This window comes from Phyllobates terribilis, unplaced genomic scaffold, assembly GCF_046119375.1.
Source record: "Phyllobates terribilis strain yellow unplaced genomic scaffold, ASM4611937v1 Scaffold_8__6_contigs__length_399053987, whole genome shotgun sequence".
Lineage (NCBI taxonomy): Eukaryota > Metazoa > Chordata > Amphibia > Anura > Dendrobatidae > Phyllobates > Phyllobates terribilis.
The window spans coordinates 366,983,147-367,010,605 of NW_027362768.1; the positions used below are offsets into that span (position 1 = coordinate 366,983,147).

The window sequence follows — 27,459 nt, forward strand, 5'->3', positions numbered from 1 at the left end:
CCCACTCCTGAGCCTGCCCCACTCCTGAGCCTGCCCCACTCCTGAGCCTGCCTCACTCCTGAGCCTGCTTCGCTCCTGAGCCTTCTCTGCTCCTGAGCGTGCCCCGCTCCTGAGCGTGCCCCGCTCCTGAGCCTACCCCGCTCCTGAGCCTACCCCGCTCCTGAGCCTTCTCCACTCCTGAGCCTGCTCCACTCCTGAGCCTGCTCCACTCCTGAGCCTGCTCCAATCCTGAGCCTTCTCCTCTCCTGAGCCTGCCCCACTCCTGAGCCTGCTCCACTCCTGAGCCTGCTTCACTCCTGAGCCTGCTTCACTCCTGAGCCTTCTCCAGCCCTGAGCCAGCTTCACTCCTGAGCCTTCTCCTCTCCTGAGCCTGCCCCACTCCTGAGCCTTCTCTGCTCCTGAGCGTGCCCCGCTCCTGAGCCTTCTCTGCTCCTGAGCGTGCCCCGCTCCTGAGCGTGCCCCGCTCCTGAGCCTGCCCCGCTCCTGAGCCTACCCCGCTCCTGAGCCTACCCCGCTCCTGAGCCTACCCCGCTCCTGAGCCTTCTCCACTCCTGAGCCTGCTCCACTCCTGAGCCTGCTCCAATCCTGAGCCTTCTCCTCTCCTGAGCCTGCCCCACTCCTGAGCCTGCTTCACTCCTGAGCCTTCTCCAGCCCTGAGCCAGCTTCACTCCTGAGCCTTCTCCTCTCCTGAGCCTGCCCCACTCCTGAGCCTTCTCTGCTCCTGAGCGTGCCCTGCTCCTGAGCCTGCCCCGCTCCTGAGCCTACCCCACTCCTGAGCCTACCCCGCTCCTGAGCCTTCTCCACTCCTGAGCCTGCTCCAATCCTGAGCCTTCTCCAATCCTGAGCATGCTCCATGCACCCAAACCCAACAAAAGCATTAAATGTGCAGCAGATGTCAGGAAGAGGTTAAAGGGGTTCTGCAGATCTAGAAAACAGACTGTCAGCACCAAACAGTTTCTTAACAGGACTGTTAAGCTATATGAAGTGCCATGTACCCTTCGGCACTTACTAGGCACTGCTCCATCCCATTAGTAGTGGCTGTGACTGGTATTACAACACTCATGCAAGTGAGTTGGACTGAGCTGCAATACCAGTCACAGCCACTACTAAAAGATTTGAGTAAAAGATAATGGAGATTTTACACAGACCCTTCAATCAGCCAATCTTTATCTAGTGGTAGAGGTCCCTTTTAATTATGTGCAACCATAACCCTACCAAGTCCCCTAATTCCCTAAAATAAAAATTGTGCCGTACACATCAGAGAAAGCCATATGGCGTGTCAGGCTGACCTATCTTATGTGTATAGCGTGTGCTGCTGACTCTCCCCAATAACAATGAATGAAGGATCAGTCAGTTGGATTACAACATGCCCAATCCAGGAGATGATCTGCTTTCAGTGGTGTCTGACAGCAGCTTATTCCCCATTACTATGCATAGGGATAAGTTCCTGGAGAATTGCTTTAGGCCATACGACTGACCGCTATTGAAGGTGTTTGGACTCCCTTAGAGTTTTCCCAAGGCTCCATATCCTTTTACATGGATTGATAAAATTGTGTCTACCTATGGTCACCACTAGGGGGAGCTAATGAGCTTACTGCATACTGTTTATACATTGACTTCAACAGGATTGCTGTAAGCTCCCTCTAGTGGTGGCCACAAGCATGTCTGCTACTTCATCAATCCACTACCAACCAGATCACTTTCCTCCGCAGATCTTCCCATGAATACGTATAGCAATGTGTATAATAATGAAGACAGACATCTCCGGTGTCAGCTATCAGGAGGGAAATAGCAGGACTGTCCATAAAACTAAAATGCCTTAATGGATGCCTCTGGGTATATGACCCTCCCCCACCCCCCACAATGTACCAGAATATAAAGGGGATGGGGGAAATGGGAATTTGCTAATGATAGAGTCATAACCATCCTTTCCCTTGTCAGCGGTTTACACTGTGCCCCACTTTCTGACATCGCGTTTTGGGCTGCAGCTGCACAAAAAATTGAAAAATGTCAGTCAGCTCGGAGAATCTGCAGGAAGTGTCACTAGTGGGACATTGGTATGGATTTAGAAATCTGCCTCGGGGCAGTTCACACAGCACGGGACGCAGTTTGACGTAAGCCACTCTGAACGCTGAGAATCCGGTTTGGATGGAAATAGCTGATATTTATGGCCAACATTGTGTTTTATAGACAGAGGATGCGGAACCTGGATCATTAACTCATCTGCTTCCATATCATCCAGAGCTGCAATCGCGGTTCTGCTGTTTCCCGGACTAGTACCTAACTGTTTATATCTTACACTCTACCATCTACCAGAACAGTTTGTAATGCAGATAAGTAATGTATGTGCACAACACCACAAGCAGAATAGTGAGTGCAGCTCTGGAGTATAATACAGGATGTAACTCAGGATCAGAACAGGATCAGTAATGTAATGTATGTACACAGTGACTGCACCAGCAGAATAGTGAGTGCAGCTCCGGAGTATAATACAGGATGTAACCCAGGATCAGTACAAGATCAGTAATGTAATGTATGTACACAGTGACTGCACCAGCAGAATACTGAGTGCAGCTCTGGAGTATAATACAGGATGTAACTCCGGATCAGTAATGTAATGTATGCACACAGTGACTGCACCAGCAGAATAGTGAGTGCAGCTCTGGAGTATAATACAGGATGTAACTCAGGATCAGTACAGGATCAGTAATGTAATATATGTACACAGTGACTGCAGCAGCAGAATAGTGAGTGCAGCTCTGAAGTATAATACAGGATGTAACTCAGTATCAGTAATGTAATGTATGTACACAGTGACTGCACCAGCAGAATAGTGAGTGCCGCTCTGGAGTATAATACAGGATATAACTCAGGATCAGTACAGGATAAGTAATGTAATGCATGTACACAGTGACTGCACCAGCAGAATAGTGAGTGCTGCTCTGGAGTATAATACAGGATGTAACTCAGGATCAGAACAGGATCAGTAATGTAATGTATGTACACAGTGACTGCACCAGCAGAATAGTGAGTGCAGCTCCGGAGTATAATACAGGATGTAACCCAGGATCAGTACAAGATCAGTAATGTAATGTATGTACACAGTGACTGCACCAGCAGAATACTGAGTGCAGCTCTGGAGTATAATACAGGATGTAACTCCGGATCAGTAATGTAATGTATGCACACAGTGACTGCACCAGCAGAATAGTGAGTGCAGCTCTGGAGTATAATACAGGATGTAACTCAGGATCAGTACAGGATCAGTAATGTAATATATGTACACAGTGACTGCAGCAGCAGAATAGTGAGTGCAGCTCTGAAGTATAATACAGGATGTAACTCAGTATCAGTAATGTAATGTATGTACACAGTGACTGCACCAGCAGAATAGTGAGTGCCGCTCTGGAGTATAATACAGGATATAACTCAGGATCAGTACAGGATTAGTAATGTAATGCATGTACACAGTGACTGCACCAGCAGAATAGTGAGTGCTGCTCTGGAGTATAATACAGGATGTAACTCAGGATCAGTAATGTAATGTATGTACACAGTGACTCCACCAGCAGAATAGTGAGTGCAGCTCTGGAGCATAATACAGGATGTAACTCAGGATCAGTAATGTAATGTATGTACACAGTGACTCCACCAGCAGAATAGTGAGCGCAGCTCTGGAGTATAATACAGGATGTAACTCAGGATCAGTAATGTAATGTATGTACACAGTGACTCCACCAGCAGAATAGTGAGTGCAGCTCTGGAGCATAATACAGGATGTAACTCAGGATCAGTACAGGATCAGTAATGTAATATATGTACACAGTGACTGCACCAGCAGAATAGTGAGTGCAGCTCTGGAGTATAATACAGGATGTAACTCAGGATCAGTAATGTAATGTACACAGTGACTGCACCAGCAGAATAGCGAGTGCAGCTCTGGAGTATAATACAGGATGTAACTCCGGATCAGTAATGTAATGTATGTACACAGTGACTGCTCTAGCAGAATAGTGAGTGCAGCTCTGGAGTATAATACAGGATGTAACTCAGGATCAGTGCAGGATCAGTAATGTAATGTATATAGACAGTGACTCCACCAGCAGAATAGTGAGTGCAGCTCTGGAGCATAATACAGGATGTAACTCAGGATCAGTACAGGATCAGTAATGTAATGTATGTACACAGTGACTCCACCAGCAGAATAGTGAGTGCAGCTCTGGAGTATAATACAGGATGTAACTCAGGATCAGTACAGGATCAGTAATGTAATGTATGTACAGTCATGGCCAAAAGTATTGAGAATGAGACAAATAGTAATTTTTCCAAAGTTTACTGCTTCATTTTTTGTAATGCCAATTTGCATATACTCCTGAATGTCAAAGAGTGATCAGCTTAACAGCAATTACTGTACTTGCAAAGTCAATATTTGCCCAGAAAATGAACTTTAACCCCCAAAACACATTTCAACATCATTGCAGTCCTGCCTTAAAAGGAGCAGCTAACATCGTTTTAGTGATTGATCCATTAACACAGGTGTGGGTGTTGATGAGGACAGGGCTGGCGATCAATCAGTCATGATTAAGTAAGAATGACATCACTGGACACTTTAAAAGGAGGCTGGTTCTTGGTATCATTGTTTCTCTTTAGTTAACCATGGTTATCTCTAAAGAAACACGTGCAGCCATCATTGCACTGCACAAAAATGGCCTAACAGGGAAGAGTATCGCAGCTACAAAGATTGCACCTCAGTCAACAATCTATCGCATCATCAAGAACTTCAAGGAGAGAGCTTCCATTGTTGTCAAAAAGGCTCCAGGGCGCCCAAGACAGACCAGCAAGCGCCAGGACTGTATCTTGAAACTGTTTCAGCTGCGGGATCGGACTACCAGCAGTGCCGAGCTTGCTCAGGAATGGCAGCAGGCTGGTGTGAGTGCTTCTGCACGCACTGTGAGGCGGAGACTCTTTGAGCAAGGGCTGGTTTCAAGGAGGGCAGCAAAGAAGCCACTTCTCTCCAGAAAAAACATCAGGGACCGACTGATATTCTGCAAAAGGTACAGGGAGTGGACTGCTGAGGACTGGGGCAAAGTCATTTTCTCTGATGAATCCCCTTTTCGATTGTTTGGGACATCTGGAAAACAGCTTATTCGGAGAAGAAGAGGTGAGCGCTACCACCAGTCTTGTCTCATGCCAACTGTAAAGCATCCTGAAACCATTCATGTGTGGGGTTGCTTCTCAGCCAAGGGAATCGGCTCACTCACAGTCTTGCCTAAAAACACAGCCATGAATAAAGAATGGTACCAGAATGTCCTCCAAGAGCAACTTCTCCCAACCGCCCAAGAGCAGTTTGGCGCCCAACAATGCCTTTTCCAGCATGATGGAGCACCTTGCCATAAAGCAAAGGTGATAACTAAATGGCTCATGGAACAAAACATAGAGATTTTGGGTCCATGGCCTGGAAACTCCCCAGATCTTAATCCCATTGAGAACTTGTGGTCAATCATCAAGAGACGGGTGGACAAACAAAAAACAACAAATTCTGGCAAAATGCAAGCATTGATTATGCAAGAATGGACTGCTATCAGTCAGGATTTGGTCCAAAAGTTGATTGAGAGCATGCCAGGGAGAATTACAGAGGTCTTGAAGAAGAAGGGGCAACACTGCAAATATTGACTTGTTGCATTAACTCATTCTAACTGTCAATATAACCTATTGGTCCTCATAATATGATTGCAATTATATTTCTGTATGTGATATAAACATCAGACAAACACTAATAAAAACCAGAGGCCAGCAGATCATGTGAAAATATAATTTTGGTGTCATTCTCAAAACTTTTGGCCATGACTGTACACAGTGACTGAACCAGCTGAATAGTGAGTGCAGCTCTGGAGTATAATACAGGATGTAACTCAGGATCAGTACAGGATCAGTAATGTAATATATGTACACAGTGACTGCACCAGCAGAATAGTGAGTGCAGCTCTGGAGTATAATACAGGATGTAACTCAGTATCAGTAATGTAATGTATGTACACAGTGACTGCACCAGCAGAATAGTGAGTGCCGCTCTGGAGTATAATACAGGAGGTAACTCAGGATCAGTACAGGATTAGTAATGTAATGCATGTACACAGTGACTGCACCAGCAGAATAGTGAGTGCTGCTCTGGAGTATAATACAGGATGTAACTCCGGATCAGTAATGTAATGTATGTACACAGTGACTGCTCCAGCAGAATAGTGAGTGCAGCTCTGGAGTATAATACAGGATGTAACTCAGGATCAGTGCAGGATCAGTAATGTAATGTATGTACACAGTGACTCCACCAGCAGAATAGTGAGTGCAGCTCTGGAGCATAATACAGGATGTAACTCAGGATCAGTACAGGATCAGTAATGTAATGTATGTACACAGTGACTGCACCAGCAGAATAGTGAGTGCAGCTCTGGAGTATAATACAGGATGTAACTCCGGATCAGTAATGTAATGTATGTACACAATGACTCCACCAGCAGAATAGTGAGTGCAGCTCTGGAGTATAATACAGGAGGTAACTCAGGATCAGTAATGTAATGTATGTACACAGTGACTCCACCAGCAGAATAGTGAGTGCAGCTCTGGAGTATAATACAGGAGGTAACTCAGGATCAGTACAGGATCAGTAATGTAATGTATGTACACAATGACTCCACCAGCAGAATAGTGAGTGCAGCTCTGGAGTATAATACAGGAGGTAACTCAGGATCAGTGCAGGATCAGTAATGTAATGTATGTACACAGTGACTGCACCAGCAGAATAGTGAGTGCAGCTCTGGAGTATAATACAGGATGTAACTCAGGATCAGTAATGTAATGTATGTACACAATGACTCCACCAGCAGAATAGTGAGTGCAGCTCTGGAGTATAATACAGGAGGTAACTCAGGATCAGTGCAGGATCAGTAATGTAATGTATGTACACAGTGACTCCACCAGCAGAATAGTGAGTGCAGCTCTGGAGCATAATACAGGATGTAACTCAGGATCAGTACAGGATCAGTAATGTAATGTATGTACACAATGACTCCACCAGCAGAATAGTGAGTGCAGCTCTGGAGTATAATACAGGAGGTAACTCGGGATCAGTGCAGGATCAGTAATGTAATGTATGTACACAGTGACTCCACCAGCAGAATAGTGAGTGCAGCTCTGGAGTATAATACAGGATGTAACTCAGGATCAGTACAGGATCAGTAATGTAATGTATGTACACAGTGACTGAACCAGCAGAATAGTGAGTGCAGCTCTGGAGTATAATACAGGATGTAACTCAGGATCAGTACAGGATCAGTAATGTAATGTATGTACACAGTGATTGCCCCAGCAGAATAGTGAGTGCAGCTCTGGAGTATAATACAGATTGTGTCTGGTTGGGGGGGAGGGGTCCATTCCTTAAGACCTATACTGCTGGAAGTTCTGAAATGTTCTTTAGTAAGAGAGCAGGGGACAGTGCTTTTGCTATATGTTAGACAGTATGTGACCTGCTGATTAGCATATTTTTTTGAAGCGTAGATTCCCAGAATGTCCAGGAAACTAGAGGGAAAAGAGGAGATTTCCCAGATTCCCAGAAGAGTCGGCAGATCTCTATTATCCCCTGTGTGATATACACTCACCTCTTATTAGATGCTCTTATTATTAGGCCTAGCTTAGTAGGAGATCCCCTTTAATAAAACTTTACTAGGAATCCTTTAAAGAGATCTGTGACGGATACCCTGCCATTGATAACCCAGCATTATACATTACAGTGTGCCGTCGTACTCGAGATGTGACAACTTCACGCCGGCCATAGAGCCATGTACAGATCCTGGTAACAGTTATTATTTCCCATGTATTAAGTCTATAGATACAAATCCTACTGTTTGCATTACAATCCCGAGAAGGCAGCAGAACCCAAGTCTGACATTTGCAATGGAGCAAAGCCCTCTCCCATAATAAAGCCGCCCCCCCTTCCTCCAAATATGATGTGCCTGCCAGCGACACATTTTCTAAAGAGCCATTTTACAGTATTTTAAAGGTCAGGCCGTTCTTTCATTTACAGGAACCTAATTATCAGGGATGCGGTAGATCCTCGTAGCCCATGGATGGACTTTTTAAGTTTTGGGATAAGTGAACCAACTGCAACTAATAGGGCATCTTTGTGACGCTCTGCCATCATCCTCCTGGCAAATCCCTCCAGGTAACGGCCATACAGGACAGTTCCTCTGATATTGTTACTAGAAATAGGAATTTATATGGCTCAATTCAATTCATACCATTAATTCATAGTTTCAAAAATTGTTTGAAATTCCCCAAAATTCATATATAGATTATTTTTTAAGTACCGGACATTGATTATAATCAGACAGCAGGATGTCCTACTGCTGGAGATCCCAGTGATCAGTGGATAAACTTGGCAGCAAGTGTTCAATTTCTCTGCAGTGCCTCCGCAGGGAGAATGAAGTATTACACTGAAATCATTCATTTATTGAATGGACATGCCAGATCCTCCAGAAGAAGAGACGGCCTTTCTAGCTAATGGATGAGGGTCGCTTTCAATTAAAGGGGGTTTTCACCAATTTTAAAAACCAAACAGTGGCAAGTGATGCTTATAAAATAAAGAAAGAAGTATCACTTTGAACCTTCTCTGATCCAGTGGTTTTCGCCAAGATCGGAAGTGATTACGTGCAGCCCATTCAGCCACTGATTGACTGCAGGCTAAGGTGGCTGATGGATGAGATATCACTCATTTTCTACCCCAGTGGAGCAATGCTGAAGCCGTGTGGATTCGGAGGGGTAAGTGAAACTATTTTTTATTTTACAATAAACTTTTCCCTCTTGCAGTATTTCGAAACTTTTCGGAAAATTCTTTTACTCATTAATCCCAAACAAAACATTAAAAAAAAAAAAACTTGTTGAAATCATTGCTTACATTTTCACAAACTGTCATGTGTTACTCCATTTTCTCGCTGCCTCTTCTTCTGCTATCTGAAGATAAAAAGAAAAAAAAAAGGGATCAGAGAAAGCGAATGAGATTTGTTTGTAACCATGGAGACATATACAGAGGGGAAAATCAGTATTTGATACTCTGCCGATTTTGCAAGTTTTCCCACCTACAAAGAATGGAGAGGTCTGTCATTTTTATCGTAGGTCACTTCACCTGTGAGAGACAGAATCTAAAAATAAAAATCAGAAAATCACATTGTAGGATTTTTTACATATATAATTTGCATTTATTGCATGAAATAAGTATTTGATACTACAGAAAAACAGAACTTAATATTTGGTCCAGAAATCTTTGTTTGCAATTACAGAGGTCAGACGTTTCCTGTAGTTCTTGACCAGGTTTGCACACACTGCAGCAGGGATTTTGGCCCCCTCCGCCATACAGATCTTCTCCAGATCTTTCAGGTTTCGGGGCTGTCGCTGGGCAACATTGAATTTCAGCTCCTCCAAAGATTTTTTATTGGTTCAGGTCTGGAGCCTGGCTAGCCCACTCCAGGACCTTGAAATGCTTCTTACGGAGACACTCCTTAGTTGCCCTAGCTGTGTGTTTCAGGTCATTGTCATATTGGAAGACCCAGCTACGACCCATCTTCAATGCTGTTACTGAGGGAAGGAGGTTGTTGGCCAAAATCTTCCGATACATGATCCCATCCATTCTGCCATCAATACGGTGCAGTCCTCCTGTCCACTTTGCAGCAAAGCACCCCCAAAGTATTATGTTTCCCCCACCATGCTTCACATTGTGATGGTGTTCTTGGGGTTGTACTTATCCTTCTTCTTCCTCCAAACACGGCGAGTGGAGTTGATACCAAAAAGTTCTGTTTTGGTCTCATCTGACCACATGACCTTCTCCCATGCCTCCTCTGGATCATCCAGATGGTCATTGGCGAACTTCAAATAGACCTGGACATGTGTTGGTGTGAGCAGGGGGGACCTTGTGTGCCCTGCAGGATTTTAATCCATAACATTGTTGTGTGTTACTAACGGTAATGTTTGAGACTGTGGTCCCAGCTCTCCTCAGGTCATTGACCAGGTCCTCCCGTGTAGTTTTGGGCTGATTCTTGACCTTTCTCAGAATCATCCTTACCCCACGAGGCGAGATCTTGCATGGAGCCTCAGACATAGGAAGGTTGACAGTCATCTTGTGTTTCTTCCGTTTTCTAATAATTGCACTAACAGTTGTTGCCTTCTCACCAAGCTGCTTGCCTATTGTCCTGTAGCCAATCCCAGCCTTGTGCAGGACTACAATTTTGTCCCTGGTGTCCTTAGATAGCTCTTTGGTCTTGGCCGTGGTGGAGAGGTTGGAGTGTGATTGAGTGTGTGGACAGGTGTCTTTTATACAGGTAACGAGTTCACACAGGTGTAATTAATACAGGTAATGAGTGCAGAGTAGGAGGGCTTCTTAAAGAAAAACAAACAGATCTGTGAGAGCCAGAATTCTTGCTGGTTGGTCGGTGATCAAATACTTAATTCATTTGCATTTTATTGCATGAAATATGTAAAAATCATACAATGTGATTTTCTGGTTTTTCGTTTTTGATTCTGTCTCTCACAGGTGAAGTGACCTACGATAAAAATTACAGACCTCTCCATTCTTTGTAGGTGGGAAAACTTGCAAAATCGACAGGGGATCAAATACTTATTTTCCCCCCTGTAGTTACTGTATACACAATACAGTGAATTTTAGATTTTCAAGTAAGTCTATTAGTAAAATGAGTTCACTGTTTTAACTATAGATGCGCTGGACCAATACAAGAAATACCTTGAGGCAGATTTACCAATAATGCCACATTGGTGCCCTGTCTTTTTTTTTGCTTGTTGTTTGGCGGCTTGATTGCACCAAATCTATCAAAATGTTGCCCTTCCTCTGATAAATTCAACACAAATTAAGATTCGACACAATATCAATTTTTTTGTGAAGTGGTTTTTTTTTGCACCAGTTTTTAAAAAGTCGCAGCTCATAAATGTGGGGCCAAAGATGAAATGCCCATTTTGGAGAACTTTATCACACAATGGTGCAAGTGAACCGAAACCATAAAAAGTGCAAAATAATAATCAATATACCACGCAAAGATATAATGAAAAAAGTGCAAATAATGCTCAAAATCTGGTGCAAAATGAATGAGAATTTTGCTCCATTGATTTGGGAAATGTATACTGTATTCGTCCTGGACAAAGGAACCGCAATCGTTACTTCTATGGTTGTAGACTAATGTATAACTGATAAAAAGTTTCAGATTATTGCTGCTTCTTAGTAACAATCTGGAGACGATTCTCTCTGCTGTTTTTATTTTTTTTCTCCCAGGTTCATTCCTAGTCGCTTCACATCTGTGCATTCGTTAGAACTGAGAATCAGAAGTAAAGTGCTCCCACATTGATGGCTGTGTTGCATTGCATCCTAATGATTACAGTAACGTGGGCAAAGAGTGAAAGGACAGCCAGAGAAATTGTCCTTGAAATGCCCTTCAGGGAGATCTGATAAAGGAAGATGGAGAGAGAGAGAGAGAAAATAATCCTAGAAGGCATTTTTTCCCCCTGAAAATTACAAATTCCAATATAAAATCCATGAACCTGAACAATCACAATCGTTCTATTCCTGGTCCTCGTCTCATACACAAGTCTGATCATTTCCAGTATTATCTCTTCTCGCACAAATGCAGGTGAGGAGCCAATGAATTATCCACATGAAAGTGATGATTGGGCGGGCAGCAAGGTCACTCTTGTGGTTTGCATCGAATATTGTGCTGTGAACTTCTGCACAATATGAATTAATGATCCAAAACCCACAATACGAAGAATAGATCAGTCACCCGGGAGAATGCCTTCATCCTCCGCTCATCCGCACATTTCTGCAAGCCCATTTTTTATTTACTGTGATCCTATAAGAATAATCTACAGAAAAAGATGGGTATATTGCAGATTCATTAAATGACTTATTTTGTCCTGATCCCGCGTTACATCCTGTATTATACTCCAGAGCTGCACTCACTATTCTGCTGGTGCAGTCACTGTGTACATACATTACATTACTGATCCTGTACTGATCCTGAGTTACCTCCTGTATTATACTCCAGAGCTGCACTCACTATTCTGCTGGTGCAGTCACTGTGTAGATACATTACATTACTGATCCTGAGTTACATCCTGTATTATACCCCAGAGCTGCACTCACTATTCTGCTGGTGCAGTCACTGTGTACATACATTACATTACTGATCCTGTAATGATCCTGAGTTACATCCTATATTATACTCCAGAGCTGCACTCACTATTCTGCTGGTGGAGTCACTGTGTACATACATTACATTACTGATCCTGTGCTGATCCTGAGTTACATCCTGTATTATACTCCAGAGCTGCATTCACTATTCTGCTGGTGGAGTCACTGTGTACATACATTACTGATCCTGAATTACATCCTGTATTTTACTCCAGTGCTACACTCGCTCACTATTTGGATAGTAAAGTCACTGTGTACATACCTTATGTGAAGGAAATATATAAACAATAAGGGAAAAGTAGAACAGTAGTAGAGTTACATTTAGTTGACGAAAGGAGAAACTTGATTTACCAGTATTGCAAGCACAAAGGGGCTTTCGCTGGAGGTGTCAAACATGGCATCTCAGCTCCTGGACCCAAAGCTTCAAAGAGAAACAAATGGTCTGTAACTAGGCAGAATATTTCCCATTTATTGTATAGAGAGGAGTGGTTAGACACAGGATATTTGAAATGCAAAGCCCACCATCCAGTAGCAAACAGCAATTTTTAAATAGTCCAATCCTGGTCATCATGGAGCCCAGGAACAAGCATATAAAAGCTGAGTTGCCTATGCTGGTGTGATCCATAAATCATTTCTCCTTCCCTCAAGGAAACAGAAGATAACTGTAGATGGAAACGTTTAGGTATTCGTTTTTTCTCCTTTTTTATTTTATAACTGTTTTGCATATTTGCGTGTCATTGCGTGTTACTTTTCAACTTGTCCGATCCTTTGTTTGCACAGGATACAAACTACCACCAGAGTTGTCTGGAGGAATTGGGACAGGAATTGGACAGGGGTGTCTGGAGGAGGCGGACAGGTGTTTTGAGGGCACTGAGGAGTCTGAAGGAGACGAATATCTTGAGGACAGGTGTGTCTGGTGAAGGAGGACTGGTGTGTAGGGGAGGCAAACGGGTGTGTGGAGGAGGTGGACAGATGTCTTGAGGGCACGGAGGAGTCTGAAGGAGACGAATAGCTTGAGGACAGGTGTGTCTGGTGGAGAAGGCCGGGTGTGTAGGGGAGGCAAACGGGTGTGTGGTGGAGGCGGACAGGTGTCTTGAGGGTACGAGGAGTCTGAAGGAGACGAACATCTTGAGGACAGGTGTGTCTGGTGGAGGAGGATGGGTGTGTAAGGGAGTAAAAACGGGTGCGTGGAGGAGGTGGACAGGGGTGTCTCTAGGAAAAGGACAGGTTTTTGGAGGAGGTGGACAGGTGTCTTGAGGGCACGGAGGAGTCTGAAGGAGACCGATATCTGAATGTACTGAAATGGAGGAGGACAGGGGCCTCTGAAGGGGACAGAGGTGGCCATGGTGTATTCTTCTCCAACTAGTTGGAAGATCTGCTACCTTACTGAGCGTGCATGTGTATGGGGTACGGTGGGAGCAGCAGCTTGTTCGATGAGCCGCTTTCTGAGGTGTGTCACAACCTAATAGCTTGGGCCTTAAGCAGACAGGACTTCCTTCGGGTGTCTCATCTGTATGGATATCACTTCAGGATCTGACTCTCTGTTTGCTCTATTACAAATGTCACAGACTGAGAACATATGTCTCTATAAAAGACAGTGGGCTTAATCAGGCAGAAAAAAATGACATTTATGTCATTAACCCCTAGAAGAGCCTGCGCGCGCCTAGTGCCACAGTCCCAGCACCCGGGGCTGTTCAACAAGATGTTAACTGGAGCAGAGCGTAATTACCTCACATAATGTGCAGTGATTAGCTGCGATGACGCCTGCGATGATATCGTCTAATTGTTATAGGGTAACAGATTTTAGAAACTCCATGTTTCATTATGCTAAATATGCAAAAGTTATTTAAAGGGAGTGAGTTGTCAGTGGATGTGTACTGAAGGCGGCTCCCGCAGATGCTTCGTGATTCATCTAAGCATTGGTTTATACATTGCTCATTCTTCTGTAAGGCAGAACGAAGATGGATGAGGAGGACCCAACTTATCAATAATCCGGGGTTTGGGCATGTTTCTGATCAAGCATGTGTCTTCACCCACCCCCAAGATCCGTGGAGCCTTAATAATGAATCCATTTATAACACTTATGTCGCCCGGAGGAAGCCAGGGAAGGAAGATATGTTTTGGATTTGGCACCAGATGAGTTGGCATCTGGACCCGAGGTCTTATGGGGTCAGTATGGGGGACACTGCATTATAGTTTATGAGGGATGTTCCAAAAATCTCAAAAATAATGGAGGATTCCTTCATACACTTTGCACAGCAGCCAAAATTAAAGAGTTTTCTGCTACTGTACTTTTGATGACCTCTCCTTAAGACCGTCAATATCTGATTGGTGGGGTCTGACTGACAAGGGGCTAATCGTCATACCCACTGTCCTGATTATCAGGCACAGCACCAAACATCTGGTCCAGCCAAAACCTAGCGTATGGCGCCATCATTATTACGCTCCTAGAAAACCCCTTTGAAAAGTTTTATGGAAGTTATGAAATTCCTTTAAAAAAAAAAGAGAGAATCATGATAGTTCTAAAAAAAAATTGCCACCTCCATCCCCCAGATGCACCTGTAGCGCCCCGAGGGTTCGGTCGCTACAGAGGTATTGCATCTCACCCAGAGGTGTGATATCTCACTTCCAGGTAAGGATGGAGTGTGGCTCAGGACCCTGACACCCACATGCACTACACCACATTTCCGGGGGACAGGGAGACAATGCTCCCAAGGGTGAGCACAACTGGCCCTGTCCCTGGTTGGAGTGGGGGGAGGGAACACCTAGAAAGGGGGAACCCGGTAGTGTGTGGGTGGGGAGAGTAGATCCAGGGTGCACAGTATAGCGGAGTATATATGGTGGGCACCATATTAGAGTGAGAGTAGAAAGTGGGAGAGAGCAGAGAGAGAAGGAGGCTGGGAGCAGAGGTTCTGCCTGAGCTCTGCTCCGCAGGCAGGCCAAGTCTCAAGGCCTGGGCCTGGAGGAGAAGAAAGGAAAGGAGAGGAACGGAGGAAGCTCCAGGAGTGGAGTGAAGGGACCCCAGGGGTGCGGACCGGCCAGCCACCACAGCACGCCCGCCGCTACCAGAGTAGGGGGGTCGGGCCAAGAAAGGGAACCGGATCCCTCATCTGTTATGATCTGCTACAGGGACTAAGGAAAGACAGGAGAACTGTCCCTACAATAGAACTAAACTAGATCCCTACGATGTAACGGGGAACCTGATCCTGCGATCAGACCCGCTAAAGTCCTCGGCTAGTCTGAACGAAGACCTATAGATGTGAGGGAGGGATCCCTACAAGAACTAGGGACTGGGATAAGTTGGACACCTCCTAGCAGAAATAGTAGCAGTCAAAGACAAACACACAACAAAAAGCATAGAGGTCAGAAGACCTAGCAAAACTAACAGAGAACAGCAACAGAGCACCAAGCTAGCTCAAGAGTAGTAAATACAATGAAGTCCAGCAAGACCAGGCGGGCGGAGCCGGATTAAATAGGCAAAAATGGTCATGTGACCAGCAAACTAAAAAAAAACTAACAGGAGAGTTCTAACAGTACCCCCTCTTCTAAGAGGATCCTCCGGATCCCCTAGGCCCAGGCTTCCCAGGAAACCTCCTGTGAAACGCTCTGACAAGTCTGGAAGCAGAAACATCATCCGCCCTCACCCATGAGTTATCCTCAGGTCCGAAACCCTTCCAAGCGACGAGATACTGCAAACTCCCTCTATACCGTCTAGAATTTAGGATGCGGGAAATTTCATATTCACCGTCCTCCACCACCGGAGGAACAGTGGCAGAGGCGTCACCATCAGACACATCAGCTTTTTTCAACAGAGAAACATGAAACACCGGGTTAATCTTCCAGGATGTAGGAACCTCCAACCTAACAGCAGATTGGTTAACTATCTGAAGCACCTTAAAGGGCCCTACGAACTTGGGACCCAATTTTTTAGAAGGAATCCTCAATCGCAGATTCTTAGAGGACAACCAAACCATGTCACCAACAGCAAACAAAACCTCTTGCCGTTTCCTATCAAAGTACCTCTTAGATTTTTTGTTAGCCTCCTGAAGATTACCACGCACATCCGTCCAAACTCTCTCCAAATCACCAGAAAAACTCTCCTCCTCAGGCACAGCCAAAACCAATTTGGAGAATGACCCAAAAGACGGATGTCTCCCAGAACAACAAAAAAAAGGCGAACACCCAGCAGAAAAGGATGTATGGTTGTTAAGAGCAAATTCAGCAAGTGGCAGAAACTCAGACCACCCCTCTTGATTGTCTGCCACAAAACAACGCAAGAACTGCTCAACATCCTGGTTCTTCCTTTCTGTCTGGCCATTAGGCTCAGGATGATATCCAGATGAAAACGACAAATGAACTCCCAACCTGTCACAAAAGGCACGCCAAAAACGAGCCACGAACTGAGGTCCCCTATCAGAAACAATGTCAGTAGGAACACCATGTAGTCTGACAATTTCCTTGACAAAGGCCTTAGCGAGTGTCTTAGCGCAAGGCAGTTTGATGAAGGGAACCAAGTGACACATCTTGCTAAAACGGTCCACGACCACCCAGATGACCGTGAAACCTTCAGAGGGGGGAAGGTCAGTAATAAAGTCCATAGCCAGATGTGTCCAAGGTGCACTAGGAACCTCCAGAGGGCAAAGCAACCCCGCAGCAGGAGCATGCGAAGACTTGGATCTAGCACACACAGTACATTGGCGCACCCACTTAATGACTTCCTTCTGCCATCCAGGCCACCAAAAACTGCGACCCACAAGTCTCTTGGTCTCAGAAATTCCTGGATGACCTGCCAACCGAGACTCATGACACTCAACAAACAAATCTCTCCTAAAGGTCCTAGGCACAAACAACCTCCCATGGGGAGTGTTAGATGGGGCATTCTCCTGAGCTTTAAGAATCTCATCCTCCAAAACGGAGTCCAAAGCAGCAATCACAACACCTTCTTGTAAAATGCTCTCCTCTTCCTCCTCAACACCGACCATGGGAGAAAAGCTGCGAGACAAAGCATCCGCTTTAACATTCTTGGTACCCGGGATGTAAGTAACGGAAAAATTAAACCGCGAGAAAAAAAGTGCCCACCTAGCCTGACGGGCATTCAAGCACTTGGCAGCATCAAGATAGATCAGATTTTTATGATCAGTGAAAACCTGAATGGGAAATTCAGCACCTTCCAAGAGGTGACGCCAGTGTTCAAATGCGAGTTTAATCGCCAGCAATTCCCGATTACCAATATCGTAATTAAGTTCAGTCTCAGAAAATTTTTTTGAAAAAAAGGCACAGGGATGTACTCCATCCTTGTTTTCCTGAGACAACACCGCACCGACCCCCACCGAAGAAGCATCAACCTCAACCAAAAACGGCTTAGTCACATCAGGCTGCATAAGGATGGGAGCAGAGGTGAACCTCTCCTTTAGAAACACAAAAGCTTCAATGGCCTCAGAAGTCCACTGAACCGCATTAGCACCTTTCCTGGTGAGATCGGTCAGCGGTTTGACAATAATAGAAATTTTTTTTATGAATTTTCTGTAATAATTGGCGAAACCCAAAAACCTCTGTATCGATTTCAAACCAATAGGCCTAGGCCATTCCTGCACAGCTTGAACTTTAACCGGGTCCATCTCAAAACCTTCACTGGAGACAATGTAGCCCAAAAAACTAATTCTCTGTACAGCGAACTCACATTTCTCCAGCTTAGCAAAAAGCGAATTGTCCATTAATAACTGTAATACCTCACGTACGCTCCGCCAATGAGACTCCAGATCAGGCGAATAAATCAGAATGTCATCCAAATACACAACCACATTTTTGCCGATTAAAGGTCTAAGGATGTCATTAATAAGATTCTGAAAAAATGCTGGAGCATTGGTAAGACCAAAAGGCATAACCAGGTTCTCAAAATGACCCACAGGAGTGTTAAAAGCAGTCTTCCATTCATCACCCTCCTTCATGCGCAACAAATTGTATGCCCCCCGGAAATCAATTTTAGAGAACCACTTGGCCCCCACTAACTGGTTAAATAAATCAGGAATCAATGGCAGTGGGTAAGGATTGCGTACAGTAATTTTATTAATCTCACGAAAGTCCAGACAAGGACGTAAACCGCCATCTTTTTTTTTTTACAAAAAAAAATACAACAGCCACAGGAGACTTGGAAGGCCTAATGTGACCGGCGGCCAAGCTTGTCTGTATGCATTCCTCCAAAGCCTTTCTCTCAGGAATAGTAAGATTAAATAAACGACTTTTAGGAAGAGTCGCTCCAGGGACAAATTCAATGGTACAATCATAGTCTCTATGGGGAGGCAAAATTTGTGACTCCTCAGAAAAAACTCTCCAAAAATCCTGAATAGGTACAGGTAATTCCCCTTTATCCACAGCAGCAATACGTCCGTTACAACACTTGTCATAACACTTAGGGCTCCAGGACTTAATTTCATTGGTAGACCAATCCAGTACAGGATTGTGCAATTTTAACCAGGGTAACCCCAATATTACTGGAGAAGGCAAATTATCCAATACCACCAAATCCAAATTTTCTTGGTGAATACCATTAATAGTGAGGGGAAATTCACAGACCTTATGAGTAACACTCTTCAAGGGAGAGCCATCAACAGAAACCACAGCAATAGGGGATGACAAAGTTTTAGGTTCTAATCTAAGTTTTTCCAAGAATCCCCCATCAATCACATTCAGAGTAGAACCACAATCCACAAATACCCGAAATTCAATTAATTCATCCTGAGCAGCAGTAGTGGCAGATAGGAATACTCCCTTAGAATTTAAACAGGCAATACGGGCATAACTGACCATTTTTTTTCTTTCTTCATACGAAGCACACAATTCTTAATAAAATGACCAGAATTTCCGCAATAGAAGCACAAGCCTTCAGAAAGCCTGCGATCTTTTTCCTGAGAGCGGGGTGCCATCGCCCCAATCTCCATCGGCTCTCCATTGTCAGCACAGACCCTCTCAAGACTCGGAGCTGACATAGCAGAGGATTTGCTCTCATTAACCCTTGCACGCAGTCTCCTGTCCACCCGTATAGCTAATTGCATTGCCTCCTGCAAGTTTCCAGGTATGGGATAAGCAATCCGTAATCCTTAACCCTTTCACCTAGCCCTGCAAGAAACAAGCTTTTCAAAGCTGAATCGTTCCACCCCACCTGGGCAGACCACCGACGGAAGTGAGAACAATATTTTTCCACATCACCTGATCCCTGCCTCAAACGTCTCAATTCAGACTCAGCAGATGAGGTCACGATCAGGATCATCATACAACAAACCCAAAGCAGAAAAAAAACTATCCACTGATCTAAAGCACGGATCACTAGGTTGGAGAGAGAAGGCCCATCCCTGAGGATCTTTGCGCAAAAGTGACATTATGAACCCTATGCGCTGTGATTCATCACCAGAGGATCCGGGTCTCAAACGAAAATACAATAAACAAGCATTTTTAAAAGAAAAAAAATCTTGTTGTTCGCCAAAAAATAAATCAGGAAGACGTACCTTTGGTTCCACAAAATGTGCTCCAGAACAGCTACTCACGTGTTGTTGGAGCTTGGCCACCTCCAGAGAGAGTCCCTGCAAGCGTTGAGACAAATCTTGAACCGAGACCATGATGGAAAACTGGAGGTCTTTCCTTAGAAAAAATTTTTTTTTTTTTTTTTTTCTTTTAGGGCTGGACTTACTGTTATGATCTGCTACAGGGACTAAGGAAAGACAGAAGAACTGTCCCTACAATAGAACTAAACTAGATCCCTACGATGTAACGGGGAACCTGATCCTGCGATCAGACCCGCTAAAGTCCTCGGCTAGTCTGAACGAAGACCTATAGATGTGAGGGAGGGATCCCTACAAGAACTAGGGACTGGGATAAGTTGGACACCTCCTAGCAGAAATAGTAGCAGTCAAAGACAAACACACAACAAAAAGCATAGAGGTCAGAAGACCTAGCAAAACTAACAGAGAACAGCAACAGAGCACCAAGCTAGCTCAAGAGTAGTAAATACAATGAAGTCCAGCAAGACCAGGAGGGCAGAGCCGGATTAAATAGGCAAAAATGGTCATGTGACCAGCAAACTAAAAAAAAACTAACAGGAGAGTTCTAACATCATCTAGTGGAGGAGAGCAACTACCCTCAGCTAGTAACCGGAGGCCGTGGCATTGTACGTGCACGGCCCCTCACTACACCCGTTAGGAAGGCACCACATAGGACCCAGGGAAATGGAACATACGTTTGCCCGCCAAGGCCCGAGGCAGCTGGACAGAAACGTGGTCAATTGTGGGGTACGACAGGCCAGAGAAAGGACACACGAAGGGGGTCCTGAAAAGCATTCCAAAGGTACCTGGGAGTTGGCCGAGCCCCTCACCTGGTGAGCACAGCACGACGTGGGCAGCCATTACCTGCAGAAGTGGTTTGGAGTGTAAAACTGTGAGTAAAGACCCTGGACTGCATCACTGGACTCTGAGTCATTACTGTTGCTCCCGCGCACCATCACCCCCACCATCTGCACTCACTGCCCTGAGGCTATACTCCTCCCGTGGGGAGTTATACTACCCTCTGCTGCGCACACCACATCAGCCTCAGCGGTCTGCCCCGCAGCGGTGGTTCTCAGTGACCGCAATCCACGGGCGGCATAGTCGGACATTTAAACATTACAAAACCAAAGAAACAGATCCGCCACTGGTTTCACCACCCTGAGCCGCGGGACCTGGTCGCCGCCACGGAGACTACTGTTATGTTCTGCTACCAGAGCTAAGGAAAGAGAGGAGATCTGTCCCTACGATAGAACTCAGCTTAATCCCTACGATGTAACAGGGAACCTGATCCTGCGATCAGACCTGCTAAAGTCCTAAGCTAGTCTGTACGGAGACCTATAGATGTGGGGAAGGAATCCCTACAAGTACTAAGGACTGGGAGGAATATGGGACACCTCCTAACAGAAATAGTAGCAGACAGACGAACAAACAAAATATATAGAACATAGAGGTCAGTAGACCAAGCAAACTAACAGAGCAAGACACAGAGCACAGGCTAGCTAGAAAGTAGATATACAATGAAGTCCAGCAAAGCCAGAAGGGCGGAGCAGGATTAAATAGGCCAACAAGGTCATGTGACCAGCAAAGGAAAAAAAAAACTAAGAGCAAGGTTCTAACAACTACAACCCCTAGCATTACACAGAGACCCGGCTCTGGGTATTCCCCCACACACATGGCCCAGGGGCGCGTCAACTTTGGCGTAGTCGGCAGGATCGAAACCAACCCGTTATCATCGGGTATTGTGTGCCTAGAGACTGTTTCACTGTATTGAATGTGGCGCCCGCCCCAGAAGAACGGACGCCATTATGTGCGCGCCAAAAGACAGCAAGAAGCCACCTCCCATCGTGGGCCAGGTCCCAGAATGGCGCCAAAGACGGAGCCCACCCCCAACAGCCATGAGTGCGGCTGTAGAGATGTCCATCAACGTGGGGGGGCTGCCCCTGAGAGTGATTGCCAGCAGGTTGCCCCGGGACCACCCCTAACAGGGGCGGAAAGGAAAGAAAACCGAAGGGCAGGGTGTGGTTTGGATCAGTCTTGGCGGACCACACCCGGAGATGGCGAGGAGCGCCAGCCCCGGTACCCTTACCAGTGGCCAGTTGTAGGCCGAAGCGGCTCCGTGCAGTCTCGCGGAGCTGATGGCCCAGCTCCCCGGAGAGGACCCTGAATTCCTCCGGGCTGGACTGGAGGATTTGGACCGGAGGATGGTCCAGGCGCAGCAGGAGGCCATAGCGGGATGGAAGGAGGAGATGGACCAGCGGGTCGCGGCCTGGCAGCAAGTGGCGCTGCAAGCACCCGACAGCGTGCCTGCCCCTGAGGACAGAGGAGGACCATCGGATGCTGAGAGCAGCGCTGCGAAGGGAGCAGGTAAGGGGGACGCCCCCGATACCTGCCCAGATGCCACTAACCTGCCCCTAGACCCCGTCGCGGAGCCAATCACCCCGGAAGTCGCTGCACCTCCACCGCTCCCGCCGCCTGCACCTAGGCCCCAATCCCCGAGCGCAGCCACCGGACTACGACGCACGCCGTGCCCCTTGATCCCGGGTGCGGCCGGAAGCTGCCCCCTCCAGGCCCGGTTGCAAGGCCTGATGCCCCCAGGCGCCTTCCAACAATGAGCGCCCCCGGTCCCAACACTACCACCCCTGGGGACCGACCTATATAGCCAGCTAGCTGGTCCTGATGGAGAGCTGGTTCCCCTGCCACACGGATGGGTTCACCCTTGCCACCGGAGGGACCTGTCCGCAGGGGCCAAAGCCCTGCTTCCTCCGCTCTGCAGCCAGTCATCATTCCCCAGCTCCCCGATGAGGAGGCCCAATTAGAGTGGGACCAGACCGGGGAGGACTTGATGGGGTTCTCACAGGAGACGCGGGTGGACGCAGCTCGCAGGTGGGAGTTCTGCCGCCGGGAAATAGCCCAGTTGGAGAAGGAGAAGCAGGCGCGGCGCCAGAGGCAAGAACAGCTGCAGGCCCGGAGCGTAGAAGAAAAGACCCGGACCCGCAGAGACCCCCAGGCTGCACGCGGTCCCACAGTCACCGGGATCGTGGTCAGGTTCCACCAGGAGAAGGGGTGGGGGATCATTAGGGACCCGACAACCGACACAGACCTCTTCGTCAACAGGAGGGTTGTGGAGAGTCGCCTGCCCGCGGGTCACCCGAAACGGGATCTGTTCTCGGGGGATCAGGTATCATACACCAGACACCGAGGTCTGCGAGGGTGGTACGCCCTCAACGTCCGGAGGGTGGAGGAGCACCGATACCCTGAATCCCGCTACGTGGAGGACCCGGATGAGCCTGAAGAGGATGAGGTGCAGGGATACCGCTACTAAAGCGCAGCAATAGAGACTGTATATAGTTACCCGTCAGGGTGAAAGAGTAAGAGACACGCCGTTTGCGGATTACAAAAAGTTCACCCGATTCGGGGTTGTTGGCAGTTTTGTTAAAAGTTACCCGAAAAGGGTCTGTGAACTATCCGGCTGAGGACTGGAAGCAGCCAACCCTTTATATCCGGCTGAGGACTGGGAGCAGCCAAAATTTGTAAATAGTTGCACTTCTTAAAGTGCCCTCTATTGGTTTTATAAACACCTACCTCAAAAAATACCTGAAGGTGTTTGTTGCACTTAGAAAAATTGCACCTTGTTGCGTGACATGGACACCTGGTCGCGGCAAGGACTGTGGCCTGTTAAAGAGACTTCGTCGTTGAAATATTGCTGATAATGTTTTATAATTTCTACTTAAAAGAATGTTTATCAAGAAAAATGTTTTATATGTGACAGAGGGGTTGATGCAAGTGAAAAGAGTTTTATAATGTCTTATGTATATGAAGAAAGTATTATAATACAGTATTTTTGAAAAGAGAAAAGTTTTATGACAAGTAACGTTTAAAAAAAAAAACAAAAAAAAACTTTAATTCTGCATGTCTTGAAATCAATTGTCTTTTGCTCTGTTCCAGCCCGCTGACGTGCTGTGATTTACCAGGGGGGAATGTAGCGCCCCGAGGGTTCGGTCGCTACAGAGGTATTGCATCTCACCCAGAGGTGTGATATCTCACTTCCAGGTAAGGATGGAGTGTTGCTCAGGACCCTAACACCCACATGCACTACACCACATTTCCGGGGGACAGGGCGACAATGCTCCCAAGGGTGAGCACAACTGGCCCTGTCCCTGGCTGGAGTGGGGGGAGGGAACACCTAGAAAGGGGGAACCCGGTAGTGTGTGGGTGGGGAGAGTAGATCCAGGGTGCACAGTATAGCGGAGTATATATGGCGGGCACCATCTTAGAGTGAGAGTAGAAAGTGGGAGAGAGCAGAGAGAGAAGGAGGCTGGGAGCAGAGGCTCTGCCTGGGCTCTGCTCCGCAGGCAGGCCAAGTCTCAAGGCCTGGGCCTGGAGGAGAAGAAAGGAAAGGAGAGGAACGGAGGAGGCTCCAGGAGTGGAGTGAAGGGACCCCAGGGGTGCGGACCGGCCAGCCACCACCGCACGCCCGCCGCTACCAGAGTAGGGGGGTCAGGCCAAGAAAGGGAACCGGATCCCTCATCTAGTGGAAGAGAGCAACTACCCTCAGCTAGTAACCGGAGGCCGTGGCATTGTACGTGCACGGCCCCTCACTACACCCATTAGGAAGGCACCATATAGGACCCAGGGAACGGAACATACGTTTGCCCGCCAAGGCCCGAGGCAGCTGGACAGAAACGTGGTCAATTGTGGGGTACGACAGGCCAGAGAGAGGACACATGAAGGGGGTCCTGAAAAGCATTCCAAAGGTACCTGGGAGTTGGCTGAGCCCCTCACCTGGTGAGCACAGCACGACGTGGGCAGCCATTACCTGCAGAAGTGGTTTGGAGTGTAAAACTGTGAGTAAAGACCCTGGACTGCATCACTGGACTCTGAGTCATTACTGTTGCTCCCGCGCACCATCACCCCCACCATCTGCACTCACTGCCCTGAGGCTATACTCCTCCCGTGGGGAGTTATACTACCCTCTGCTGCGCACACCACATCAGCCTCAGCGGTCTGCCCCGCAGCGGTGGTTTTCAGTGACCGCAATCCACGGGTGGCGTAGTCGGACATTTAAACATTGAAAACCAAAGAAACAGATCCGCCACTGGTTTGACCACCCTGAGCCACGGGACCGGGTCACCGCCACGGAGACTACAACCCCTAGCATTACACAGAGACCCGGCTCCGGGTATTCCCCTACACACACGGCCCGGGGGGCGCGTCACACCCACTGCCTGTCACTTGTTCCAGTGTTGGACGTGCGATCCCAGCTTTGTGCAGTCCAAACTTGCCAACTTTTTAAATCCTTTTTCCGGAGATCACATCATGACACTCCTTCCTGAATTCCATGCCCCATTCCGGATGCCTGCTGAAGCCAAAGAAAACCTTGGGGCTTGGTTGCTTTCCGAGAGTTGTGCCAACTCTTCCAGGAGTCCCTTTTTCCCAGAGCCCTGGGACTTTGCTGGTGTAGACCTGCCCAGTACACTGCCTCGGTCTATGGACTGACTGTTGAGTTACACCCTCCAAGACCAGTTTTCTGGCTTCACAGGCGCAGATGGAGTTTTTAAATAGATGAACTGTGAGAGTTGACACTAGACCCGACCCGTGTACATGACATCAACTATGATGTCGGCAAAGGAAAATCGCACGGAATGTGCACCCGGAAGAGGAGCTAAGCGGCACATGACGATATGCGGAACTGCCAAATCCAACCCAAAATGGCACAGAAAGTATATTACTAAGGGGCAGAATATCTGATTGGGCATCTATGTCTGCAGAAAGAGTCCCAGAAGATCCTGGTGGACTTGAGAGGCAGACCCTTGGTGACTTTTCCAAATCTCACCGTTGTCCCCAACCTGCGTTTCTCCAGCTGTTGCAAAACTACAACCAAACCCATCTGAGAGCCGCAGGTTGAGAAGTGCCACTGTCCTATGTATAATTCCTCCTGTTTTATTGAGAAGAGGATGAGTGGCGGCTTTGGTGCAGATCTGTTTGGGCAGGTGCCACATTGCCAACCGATCCAGTCATTTCGCTGTGTGACCAACGATATGAATATTCCCTTTGTATTGTATTTATACAAGCACAGCGCTCAGATACACAGTAGCAACCTAAGGTTTTGCTTTTTTTTAAAAAAAGTGTGATTACTTCTGTCTGGTTGTTGTGATGCCATTTTCCTGGTGATTTTAGTAAACCGGAAGCAAATAGTTGTCAGCTATAAGGAAGTAATTGTGTTTAACATTGTTTTATCCCTTTATGTGTGTGTTTTCAACATTTGCTGGGCAAATGTTTGGCATGTTTTGTCATGGGTAGTCGAATTTTGCCTAATTTTTTTTTTTTGTTTTGGTGCATTTTTTAGGTTTAAAAAATGGCAAAGACAAAGCCAAATTTATCACCAGATGTTGGGAAGCTTATTATTCTGAGAGTGAAGTCAGGCAAACGCTAAAAAGAGGAGCTATGGATTCACCTGTTCTCAGAGTCAAGTGCATTGTATATTTAAGAAAGAAAAAGAAGGTTACGGAACAGCTGACAAACCTAGAAGTGAACGACCACGGAAAGCTTCTTCCAAAGTTGATCACATTATTAAGAAAAAGTCAGTATCCGATGTCCATAAAAGTGTTGTACAGATTTCACACACCATGAATGAAGAATATGCGGTCAAAGTGAGTCGCCAAACTGGTGCGACGGCTAAGAGCAGGAGGGCTGAATGCACGAGGTCCAGACAAAAAGCCTTTCATCTCTGCAAGAACCGGAAGGTCCGACTTGAGTTTGCCAAAGAACAATGGAAAGAGACAGATTGGTCTAAGGTGTTGTGGTCGGATGAATTCAAGTTCAATCTGTTTGGTAGTGATGGCAGCACTATATATACCGCCCAACTGGAAAACGTAATGATGTAAGGAACCAAACACCTACAGTAAAACATGGTGGTGGCATTGTCATGATTTGGGGCTGCTATTCTGCATCTGCCATTGGCCCTCTGCACAGAATTGATGGAAATATGAATGCTACCATGTACAAGGATATACAGGAGAATGTAATGCTGCTATATGGTGAAACCAAAGTAGGCAGGGAATGGAAATTGCAGCAAGACAATGATCCTAAGCACACATCCAATTTAGTCAAAAATTGGTTAGCAAAGAAAAATGTTCGCCTGTTGCAATGGCCAAAACAATCACCTGATGTAAACCCTATAGAGCACCTTTGGGATGAGTTAGGACAACAAGTTGGGGCCCGCACCAAAAGCAATAAAGATGAATTGTTTGCAGCTTTACAAATGGATTGGAGCAAGATCCCTCAAGATGTCTTGAATTCCCTGGTGGCTTCAATGCCCCGTCGGTGTGGTGCAGTAATTAAAGCAAAAGGTTATGCTAAAAAAAAAAAAGTTATGGCATTGTAAGCAATGAATTACGCTCTCAATAAATAGTAGATGCAAAACTTTTGGCCGTCAGTTTTCTTTAATTAAATGACCAGACCTATATTCAAAAGCATTTTGGTTAAAATTAAGGTCTTGTATGATGACAACTTCATGCACGTTCCACCAGGGAAATGGCGTCACAACAACCAGACAGAAGTAATCACACTTTAAAAAAAAAAAAGCAAAACTTTTGGTTGCTACTGTTCCTCTTACCGCCATTGCATATCATTGCGTCCCACCTGCAGTACACGTAAATTATTCATCAGATAACAGCCCTC

General features: G+C 46.4%; 1 protein-coding gene and 1 long non-coding RNA gene across 6 annotated transcripts in view; one reads left to right on the top strand and one right to left on the bottom strand.

Moving 5' to 3' along the window:
- The window catches only part of LOC141157496 (G-protein coupled receptor 22-like), a 207,592-nt gene that overhangs the window by 45,568 nt on the left and 134,565 nt on the right, over positions 1-27,459 (top strand). The gene's annotated exons all lie outside the window — the stretch shown is intronic.
- LOC141157497 (uncharacterized) overlaps positions 1-27,459 on the bottom strand; it is a 270,846-nt gene that overhangs the window by 42,886 nt on the left and 200,501 nt on the right. For all 4 annotated transcript variants that reach the window (XR_012247801.1, XR_012247799.1, XR_012247798.1 and 1 more), the window contains one exon: positions 8,951-9,006. This is a non-coding gene — a long non-coding RNA (uncharacterized lncRNA). The remainder of the gene's footprint in view (positions 1-8,950; positions 9,007-27,459) is intronic.